We start from the raw sequence: 11,180 nt of genomic DNA on the forward strand, positions 1-11,180 counted from the left end.
GACATATAAGACAAGATTCACACATTTTTATTTTAAATTTAAGCACCATCACCATAAAAGGGATGCACCATTTTAACATCAAGATGAAGAAAGTACAGTAAGTCTCTTTATTTCCTTTTTCTTTTTAGACCACTTTTACCCATTTATAGGTATTTTAAAAAGCATCAAAGAGTAAATTGTTAATTATAAAACTAAAGTGGTGTACTAATTACCTGCAAAGTTTCTTAGCTCTATTCTCTATCACACAAAAAATGGAGTAACTACTCTTTTGGTTTTATTATTCTTTTTGTTTTCCATTTCAACAACTTTACCACTAACTGAATAATAAGTAGTGTGTTTATGAACCTTAAAAACAAACCAACAAAACCCTGAAGAGTAAAAAGTCTGCTTAATAGCCTTTTTGTTGTCAGGAATTCTTCTGATCATCATCTTTGCTGTGTTACAATAAAGGCAATCTCAAATCATGTTATAAATGACAAACCCAGAAATATTTTTAAAAGAAAAAACTAGTTTCAATGATTTTTTTTCATTTCATTGCAATACAGCTTCTCTGATGCACCAATGGCAATGCTTTTGCACAATTCCTCATCAGCACTTGCATCTGTCCTATGTTTAACCTCTCAAGCTTCAGATATGCTAAAAGAAGATGCAAAATCGCAAAGAAGAGCACCTTTACGCCCCTCAGAAGAGGAAGAATGAAATCCTTTGGCTATATCTCTGAATGGGTGATTAATCATCTTTGCCTTACTAATGCTCTCCTCTCAGCCCTGGAATGGGTACCACAAATGGAGGTTGTAGGGGCAGGCGGGTGGAGGCCTCAGGTCCACAACCCACAGTCACGGCCAAGACAGCAGGAGAAAATACAAAGAAAGGTTTTATCCAGTCTTGACTATTTAGACACTTAAAATGCTGTGCACTTATCTACAAAACTTACTTATTGCAGACCTTTGTTTAAATGAAAACATTAAGCCCCAAAGAGTGGCTTTCTAATGCTTCAAAGAGACAACCTGCATCCTTGCATGGAAAATATATCTTTTAAAAATTTTTTCACTTATTTAAAAAATATCTTATATGCTTAGAACCAAAACACTCCTCTAAACAATATCATGTGGTGGAAAGCAAAAGGAACAAAGGATGTTTAGTAACCAGGTTTTGTTGTGTTACATAAATGCAGCATGAAGTTTATATATTTATGTGGGTGTAATGATATAATCCAATCTCAGAAAATTCATACATTAAGTCGATGTTGGGGTATATGCATTCCTGAGCACTGAGATTAACAAGACATTTATACAAGCTACAAACGCTGTTGACAAAGAAAATTAACATTGCCACCTTCATGGAAAAAAAAATGTAGAGAAAGACCAGCTATTCATATAAAGTATTTTGATCAATCCCCTGTTAGCTTACAATTGAATTATCCCAGTTTTTTCCCTCCAGTTTAAAAGGGTCCAGCAAATCCTCCCAAGGCCCCTAACCCAGGCTGGATCTTATTTTCCCACTCATATTTCTTTCATCTTACCCTGAAAATTCCTGTTTTTTTTAATTCTGTTGTATTGTGCATAAGCTACTGCAAATCCTATTTGAACAATGTGGGAGACGCTCATTCACATCTTCCTTTGTCCCAAGAGGCAGGTAGAACCTACTCCGTCTTATTCAGAGGGTCTATGTTCAGAGCTTACCACCCCACTGCCTCAGGAAAATTACTTGGCCCCCACGGCAGCTTCACTCTTGGCTTCACGTTGGCGGAGAAGAGAGTTTGAATGTGTGTGTATGTGTGTGTGTGTGTGTGTGTGTGTGTGTGTGTGTGTGTGTGTGTGTGTGTGTATTAAGAATCATCATGTAGAAAACCTGGCTTGAGGTACATACAGGACCAGGTACTGTACATTAGAGTTGCCAAGTTAAGCTTATCTCAACTTTACCCCTTCCTACAGGTAACGTCAACAAACTGTAATTGCTCTCTTTACACACCTCCTCCAGTACTGTTAAACCCCTAAATGACAGGATTATGGCCCCAACATTCTTTGCCTTCCTCTTTGCATTTCAAATGACATCACCCAATGCTGTGCACATAATAGTTACTATCTGTTGATCACTTACTATATGCCATGCACTGTCCTAGGTGTTTTACATATTTCATTGCATTTAATCAATTCAACAATGCTATGGATTCAGTATTAAGTTTTTTTCCCATTTTACAGATCATGGAACTAAGGCACAGAGATGTTTGGTGACTTGCCAAAGTCCAAGTCCACATTAGCAAGTGGCAGAACCAGGATTCAAACTCAGAGTATGCACTCCTTCCACTAAGCAACACTTCCTTTCACTAAGCACACCACAGACACTTAATTGACTTTTTTTTAACTGTCATAGAAAAATTTAATGATGTGGAAAATATGAGGACATATTAGTTTCTTTTTTAAAGCAGGAAACAAAATAATATAATTTTGTTTTTTAAAATGTATGTGAGCATATAGAAATATATTTTTAAGTTTCCTATAATAAATGTATATTATTTTTATAACTAAAAAATAAATACCCTTTTGAGCAATAGCAACAGTTTGAAAAGGCTATGATATAAAATTTTATTTTTAAAAAAGTTGCAAACAAGAAGAAACACACTTGGCTTTGGCTATAATCAGGGTCCTACAGTTCTTTTAAAGTATAGTATTATGATGCTTTCAAAGGAGATCCTACATTATCTGACGTGTTGTTACACTGCTATTTATTATATACAACCCCTTCATAACTCTTGATTTTATGATTGGAGCAGATAGAATATAAATAATAGGTAATTATTTTAAACGATTACATCAATAAAATAATCTGTGCTTTAAAGGCTTCAAAAGTAAGATACTTACAATCGGTTGTCCTACATTAAACTAGTCACTTGAAATTAGTCTTAAATAATTACATGACCATACCCCTGACCTACCTTGGGCAGTTCCAGGTTATGCACATCGCCCTGGCAAAAATGTTAACAGTGCCCCTTTCACTCTCAAAGCCCTGTTTTACTACAGTTAGTCTATGTGATCAATTGCAGGATAGATATGTTGAGGAAATTTTATAAATTTGATATACTATCTTGTAAGGGAAATACCACCTGTCACTAAAATATGGAAAATGTGGTTGTCACAGTACATAATATTCAATTATTTAAATAATTTGCTTCCACCGGGAATCAAAGTAAATTTTGTTAATGAATTGAGAGTACTAAGAATAACCAGGTGCCAAAATATCTTTAAATGATTTTCAAAACACTCAAGAATTAAAACTTTTAATTTTTTCAAATAGAGTTAAGTTTATTCAAAGGAACATGTTAAAACACCTAGAATCCTAGAATGGATCTACTAGGTCTCAAAAATGTAGAAATAAATAATTGTGAGTTTATCAACTATTCTGGAAGATGTATGTTCTAGACAATTTCTAAATGAGATAATAGCTCCAAAATCCCTCCTTTAACATTATAAAACAACATAGAAAATTTTAAAAATGGTTTAGATTTTAGGATACAGGTTACTAAAGTCAGATTGGTCAGTTAAAATTTATATTTTACCCATAAAACTTAATATAATGATGACTGACCCATGGTGCCACTTCTTTAAAACAATAAAATCTGTCATTTTAAGAGTTATCAAAGTTACATTTGAAACAGAGGACAAAAGATTTTCTAGGCAATTGTCAAAGAAGGAGGGGGTGCATTCTGAATGATAAATTCACATTGGCCACACGAGATCAGCTTTCCATTTTTGTGAAACACACTACCCATTTAATCTCTACTGAACATTACCAAAAATGAAAACAGAACAAAATATAAATATAGAAGGGTGCTTTAAAAGAACTTTTTCAAAGAATCATATTCCTTAATTATTTTTCCCACTCACTTCAGTCTGTTTCTGATTCATTCATGCCATAATATGTGTTTATACTGTAAAGTAATGAGTCTTCTACTTGCACACACTGAATCTGAAGGCATCAGTACATTTGCGTACCTTGAGATTAGTCTTTGGATTACTGTTCTTCTTCTTCTGATTCTCATGACCATTTCCGGGAATTCAAGGAAGTTTCTACTGGCAATGAACATGCAGCAGCCACAGCATCTCTAAATCCCTGAGACTCTGCTTTCAGTCCCAGTGAAAGATAAATCATATTGTAGCAACATGTTCCCAACTTTCCTCTAAAGCAGGAACCAGTGAGGTCTGATTTCTATCAAACTTTGTTGTCATCTGATTGGTTAAAATTACAGCTAATCTGAGGTTATTTGCAAGACTGATCATTTGCTGGGCTAGGCCATTTAGTAACCAAGTACAAAGTGACAGGTCATCTAAGTCATGACAAAAAGGAAAGCAGTACCATCCACTATCACTAATCAAAACTTTGAGTGTTCTGAAAGGAAGTCTGGAAGGAGACAAACTTGTGCCAAAAGTTCTGCGTAATCAGGACAATGAAATTAATAAGTATGGGAAAGAACATTTTCAAGAATGAAATCCTCCCAGGCTTTCTGGTGCTTCTCTCTTGTGTGTTCCTGCTATAATATGATGGTGCTGAATGCAGGCAGTAGCAAGGTCTACCACCCTGTCAACCATAAAACTTACTTCTGTATCAATAAAACGGCTTCACCTGCCACTCTTCAAAGCATTCTGGTATATGTACATCTATTGCCAATTGCATACATAATTGTGTTTTTCCAACACCAGGTGCACCACAGATTTCTGTTGTTCTGGTTAAGGGTACTCCACCCCCAAGAATGTTATCTAGTGCTGAACAGAAGGTAATAATGGAGCCCTGGGTATGCTCCTGCTCAAGAAGTTCCAGTGCTGTACACTTCTTGCCTGACTCAGATGTACCAGCATGTCTTGGTATATTTAAGAGACATTTTCTTCTTATAATTTGTACAGTTTCTAAGGTCTCCTCTTTAGATATCCCAACTTCTCAGCTGAGCTCGGAGGGTTTCCTCCACAGTCCGAAAACCTGCACACACTAGTTTCACCTGCACCACTGTGGACAGAAAGAAACTCCCTGAATCCCACTGCATTTCAAAGTGGGACACTTGAGTGTTGTCTGCATGCCGCCAAACTCTGCACATCAGCCCCCCCACCTACACCATGTCCTTAACTGATTTTTGTTTGCTTAACTAATTTTTTTGATATGAAAATGGATGATTTCAGCAAGCAAAACTCATGAGACTGTGGGAAAGCAACCGAAAGACCAATTGTTCAGATATAAAGGAGAGTGTCCTTTTCAACTCAGAAGTTCTACCTTACATCAAATGTTCGGGGACCTAGTAATGGCATCTCCTGGGTGAAACTGTTGTGGGCACTGCCCAGGCTGAATGGTGGCAGTAGCTTCCTTTCTGTCCTCCCTGTCTCCGAACTCTCCCACTTCTAAACCACTTATGCTTTCCAAATTGATTCTTATAAGGCTCTTATTGTAGACCAGATCAGAATAATTTAGTAAAATTGTCTCCTTTCTTTGTCTCACTAAATTAAAGCTCATTGAGGTAGGGACTATATCTCTTCCATTTTTTTTTTTCTTTTATATTGCCTTTCAAATAGCATACTCTGAATAAACAATGAAATTAGTTAAATGAGAGTCCTGCCAGGTTTGGCTACTCTTTGGGCCACAGGTTAGAGTGGATCTGATTGACAGAATCTTCTGAGAAGAAGGCAAGGATAAACAAAATCATGAACACATATGCAGTTTTTCCTTTGAATTCTGTATTGTTAGGAATATGTTCAGCTACAAGTAAGAAAACCAAACTAACTGGCTTAAACCAATAAAGAGGGTTTTTATTTTTTTCCTCACACCTCAAGACCACGGGAAGTGGTTGCTGGGGTGCTGTGTGCCATCTCTTTTACCAGAAAAGCAAAATTTTTCCAAAAGCCCCTACCTCCACCCCAAGCAGGTTTTCACTTACATCTCATCAGTCAGCATTTTGTGACATGGCCACTCCTCTACAAGGAAAGTTGGGGAAACAAAGAAATAGCTTTCCCAACCACATTATTGAAAGGAGACAAGAGGGCAGGGAGGTAGAAATTGCTGCTGGGTCAGTCTTCTAGTCTTCCCTGCCCATCTCCTTTGCCCCTATGAGAGCATCATTTCCAGAATATCCATATACACATGCTTTTTCCATCACCTCTTACCAGACCATATATCAAAACTAGTTCCGAGGACTGGATCCAGAACTTATGTTAAGTTCAGAATGGCAATGGCAATGTCAAAGGAAGCAAAATCTTAAGCTAGACTGCATCAGTATCTCTTACCACGTGCTCTGCAGGCATTTTGGGTAGGACCATTCTTTGTTCTATAGTACATTTATCATCATCCCTGGCCTCAGGCACCATTAACTGTAGCAATCCAAACTATCTCCTCTCATTACCAAATGCTCCTTAAAGAATTCCCAGTTGAGAGCCATTGAGCTCAAGGAATGGTGCTCCAGGGTGAAATGTCAGAAACGAACAGCCTAGGGCCTGGGTAAAAATTAAGTTGTGAAAGAGTGTGGAAAGGAAAGTTTGATAAGGCAAAAAGCTTTCTCAGAAGCCCTTTAAAGTTAATGCCAAAAAGAAATGAGAACAGCCAAAATAACTTTTTGCCATCATCTGCCATTAGCTCTTAAGAAAAAAAGACATCATCTGGGGTCCTGGTTGGACACCACCATTGCATTTCACAATTCATTGAAGACCACAATGGAATGAAAGCAGGTTTGGTAAAGTAGGTTTGTCACTCAGGTTAGGGAAGGGTCAAAGAAGCAGACATCTCCATAAACACACACACACACACTTTTTAAAAACTGTTTTATTGAGTTACCGCTCACATAACCATACAGTTCACCCATTTAAAGTATATGATTACAGTTTTCTTTTCAACCTGGATTTTACTTGCTTCAAGGGCACTAAGGGTTGGATAAGATGACTTCTAAGGGCATTTGCAGCTCAGGGATTCTCCAGCTTGCTGTGCTCTCCCCGCCTGCTCTATTTCTGAGAGGATGGAAAGTGATGGAAGGGGGATTGCCCAGCTCTGTGATCAGGGCTGTGGGCAGAGACTCTTTACCCTGCTTCCACATCCTTCCACCAAATATAGAGGAGGCACCCTTGAGCAATAATCCTAACAGTTATAAATGATATTGTCCTGCAAAGAACCCAAATCTAGCATTACTTTATAGGAGTATTATATTTTTTCATGAAGCTAGCATTACATTACAGAAGTATTATATATTTTCATGTCAGCATTAAGTAGGTAGGGGTTAAGTATAGTTATCTTCACTTTGCTAATAAAGAAAGTGAAAGGCATTGATTTTAAGTGAATTAGTCAAAGTCCAACCATATATTATTGGGTTAACTAAGCTGAGATTTTCAGTGAAAATGCTCTGCTTTTATCTTTTAGGAAAATAAACTTTAATGGCAGTTTTCTACAAAGTTAAAGAGCAAAAATTACAATAAAATAAATTCTTTTGTAAAATATGCTTGATGTGTTCTTTCAAACTTGATCTTTTGTTACTAACAATGAACATTTAGCATTTATATAGCACTCTTAATCCACAAAGCACTTTTCAAATGTTAACTAATTAAACATCACAAGCACCCTGGGAATGAGAAAGAAAGTTATTATATTAGAATTATATGCTTTCTGTAAAATGTATATTAACCACTTTATTTTGAGCTCATCGGAATATTAGTGACACATGAAAAAAATCCTATTTCACTAATTAGTTGTCTTCTCTATATAATGAAATAGAAAGTGTTATTGAAAGTATGGGTTAGAATTTCTGAAATTTTTATTGAAATAGAATAATATAGAACTTGAGACTCAATGTTTATTTGTTATGACTTACTGTGACTTGAAAGTATAATAATGCCATTAATTGGATTTACTCTCAAGAGAAGGTGAAAAAATAATCAACAGTAATAAAAATTGCTAACATTTACTGAGATTTTATTGAGCCAGAAACTATTCTAAGTGGTTTACATTTATCAACTCATTTAATCCTTGCAACAGCCTGATAATGAAGTTTATAATTTTCCCCATTTCACAGATAAGTAAACTAAGGAAAGAGAGGTTAAGCAACTAGCACAGGTTAAATAGCTAGTAGAGAGTAGAGTAAAATTTTTAAAGAAGATTGCAAGTTAAGGATTTACGGACAGTTATTAGGATGCAAAGTGTCCAGTTACCTTAGAAGTCATAAACATAATTAAATGTGAATATAGGAAGTGAGCCAAAGTTCTGGCACCATTTCAGATTTGGGGAAAATAATGATAGATTTCATATTTCTAAGATGAATTTTAATGCTTGATAATTATTTTGAATGCACATATATTAAAAGTGTTCTCTGGCACCAACCACAGTTAAATTTATTTTTTTAATTTGTTAATTTGTCTGTTAATAGCTTCTAAAACAACCGTTAAACCTAATATTGAGTGGGGAAAATGCCATATGTAAAGTCTCTTTCACAGATATGTAAAATGCTTAAGGAATGTGTGTGTGTGTGTGTGTGTGTGTGTGTGTGTGTGTGTGTGTGTTATAATATAAGCTAAGACCAAGTTGAATAAAACCCTTACATCAGGAAGGACCCAAATCTAACTAACTTGGTCAACATATATATTATTTCAAATATTATAGTAAACTCAGTAGATATACAATAAGCATTCTCCATGCACGCAGTAGCTATTGAATCTTTGGCAAATAGGAAGAAATTTTTTCAATTGTCTAGCATCTGCTCTATGGTTGAATATAGTAAAAATAATTTTTTGAAATTAATTTTATTTATACACACTTCATATCCACCAAACTACATCCCCCTTCCCCCTTCCCCATTCCCTGGGAACCTCTGATCTACATTCTATCTCCGTAGATTTGCTATTTCTAGAGATTTCTTATAAGTGACATTTTGCAATATTTGTCCTTATGTGTCCTACTTATTTCACTGACCATAATGTTTTCAAGATTATTCCATGTTGCAGCATATCTCAGACCTTCGTTCTTCCTCATATGGTCAAATAATATTCCATTGTCTTTAGATACTACATTATTTTTATCCATTCATTTGTTGATGGATACTTGGGTTGCTTCTACCTTTTGGCTATTGTGAATAATACTACAAACATCCTGACTGAAAGGAAATGCTCAAATACTATGATTTAACATACCATGACGTGTAATTTAACATCTAGGTTGAATCAAAGTATAGTATCATCTTGCAATAAGTTGTTTCATTTTACTGTGGATTGGATTTTTTCTTAAGTTTAAATAATGACCTTGAGTAGTTCTCTCTCATTAAAATGCAGAAAAACCTAAACTATGAATGTAAATTTTATCTTTGTCATCAATGTTAAAACAGTGGCTCCATTGTATTCTCAATGTTCTAAAAGGATGCCATGTTCTCTTTGGGAAAGAATTCTCATCTCCTTGCTGAATCAACCCAGAGTAAATCTCTGAAGTTTCACTGTACTTCTCTTATCTTCCTTCTCTCACCACAATACTCCTCCTCCAAGGAGTAAGAGGCACAGCTCTAAGAAGCCATGTGTGGTCAAAGACATTAGAAAATAAGTCAAATTTTTAAACAGCCAAGCTATTATATCACTTATTGGAAAGTGGTATACATTATACTATTTTGTTGCTTTTTTCCATCACCTCATCTGCACTGCTGGAGGCATAAATATACTCTCATGACAATTAAAAACAACATAAAATTAGGCATGGAGCTTATAAATCATCCATGTCAATGATATTTCAAAATTCTTATTAATGTCAGCTTTATTAGACCTCCACTTTGAATAACTCATTTCCTTTGCTTTGTCAGAAAGACAATTAGCTACTTTAAAGGTATATGTCCAGATAGGAACAATAAAATTTAGCAATGATTAGATAGTGCATAAAAAAATCATTAAGCCTCTTTGTTGCTCAGATGTGGCCCTCTCTCTCTGGCTAAGCCAACTTGAAAGGTGAAATCACTGCCCTCCCCCCTACGTGGGATCAGACACCCAGGGAAGTGAATCTCCCTGGCAACGTGGAATATGACTCCCGGGGAGGAATGTAGACCCGGCATCGTGGGATGGAGAACATCTTCTTGACCAAAAGGGGGATGTGAAAGGAAATGAAATAAGCTTCAGTGGCAGAGAGATTCCAAAACGAGCCGAGAGATCACTCTGGTGGGCACTCTTACGCACACTTTAGACAACCTTTTTTAGGTTCTAAAGAATTGGGGTAGCTGGTGGTGGATACCTGAAACTATTAAACTACAACCCAGAACCCATGAATCTCGAAGACAGTTGTATAAAAATGTAGCTTATGAGGGGTGACAGTGGGATTGGGAATGCCATAAGGACCAAACTCCACTTTGTCTAGTTTATGGATCGATGTGTAGAAAAGTAGGGGAAGCAAACAAACAGACAAAGGTACCTAGTGTTCTTTTTTACTTCAATTGCTCTTTTTTCACTCTAATTATTATTCTTGTTATTTTTGTGTGTGTGCTAATGAAGGTGTCAGGGATTGATTTAGGTGATGAATGTACAACTATGTAATGGTACTGTAAACAATCGAAAGTACAATTTGTTTTGTATGACTGCGTGGTATGTGAATATATCTCAATAAAATGATGATTAAAAAAAAAAAAAAAAATCATTAAGACATTTTACACTTACTTTCAAGGGTGGAAAGTTTCTCTTTTATTTTCTCTTTGTTTCTTAACTATGATTCAGGAATGAGAAACCTTGTACCTGATACATGTGTTACGTAAGGCCAGTGGAGCTAACACTACACACATGCTCTTTTAAATCTCAAGCAAAACTCTCTAATTCAAGATCTAGCGCCTACCATCAAACAAATCTTCCAATTTAGGAGTCAATCATTTTGATAAAACCGCCAAATCTGATGATGTTAAAAAAAAGTTACAATAAAAAGAGGAAAATGTGACAAAACAGCAGGGCACACTATATTCTAACTTGTCTCACTAGGGAATTAATGTGCTGCAATATTTGATCACAATCTAGTTGTTGAATGAAATGACTGTATGACAAATGAATGTAACATTACATACCACATGTATCACAAGGACCATCCAGATTGTAAAGAGAGAGTTCATGTCTAAGAAGGACAATATCCTATGTTAGTAGTGCCATAGAGAGCAGGAATATTTTTAATATTTTTTCTTATAAAAGTAATATTTTCCCATGTGTTTCTACATG

At 35.8% G+C, this 11,180-nt stretch overlaps 1 pseudogene; it reads right to left on the reverse strand.

Annotated features, from left to right (window-relative positions):
- Nucleotides 1-4,067: 4,067 nt before the first annotated feature.
- LOC119543705 lies at nt 4,068-5,035 on the reverse strand (annotated as a pseudogene).
- Between the last annotated feature and the right edge of the window lie 6,145 nt (nt 5,036-11,180).

This window comes from Choloepus didactylus, chromosome 9, assembly GCF_015220235.1.
Source record: "Choloepus didactylus isolate mChoDid1 chromosome 9, mChoDid1.pri, whole genome shotgun sequence".
NCBI lineage: Eukaryota > Metazoa > Chordata > Mammalia > Pilosa > Megalonychidae > Choloepus > Choloepus didactylus.